This window comes from Penaeus monodon, chromosome 23, assembly GCF_015228065.2.
Source record: "Penaeus monodon isolate SGIC_2016 chromosome 23, NSTDA_Pmon_1, whole genome shotgun sequence".
NCBI classification, from domain to species: Eukaryota; Metazoa; Arthropoda; class Malacostraca; order Decapoda; family Penaeidae; genus Penaeus; species Penaeus monodon.
The window spans coordinates 7511573-7511902 of NC_051408.1; positions in this window are offsets into that span (position 1 = coordinate 7511573).

The window sequence follows — 330 nt, forward strand, 5'->3', positions numbered from 1 at the left end:
GACCCAAGGAAAAGAATCCGCTCTCTGGCTTTAGGTCCGCACATGAAATCAATTGCCCTTAGGAAAGTCATTATCTTTGGTCAGGCATTTATGATTTAGAAAGCAAAGAAGGCAAACCAGTAAAGAAATGTCAGTCTGTATCATGGAAATAAATTAGTATCATTATTCGTTATCTCATTGTAACGATACTTATGATACATACATAGCCAAGGAATCCAGTGGCTTTAGTCACTCGCCCTTGAAGGACATGGCAGTCAGTTTTAAAGGATGTTCCCACATCTTTGTTTTATGTGATCATAAATTGTTACCACAATAATGTTAAACGTTCAG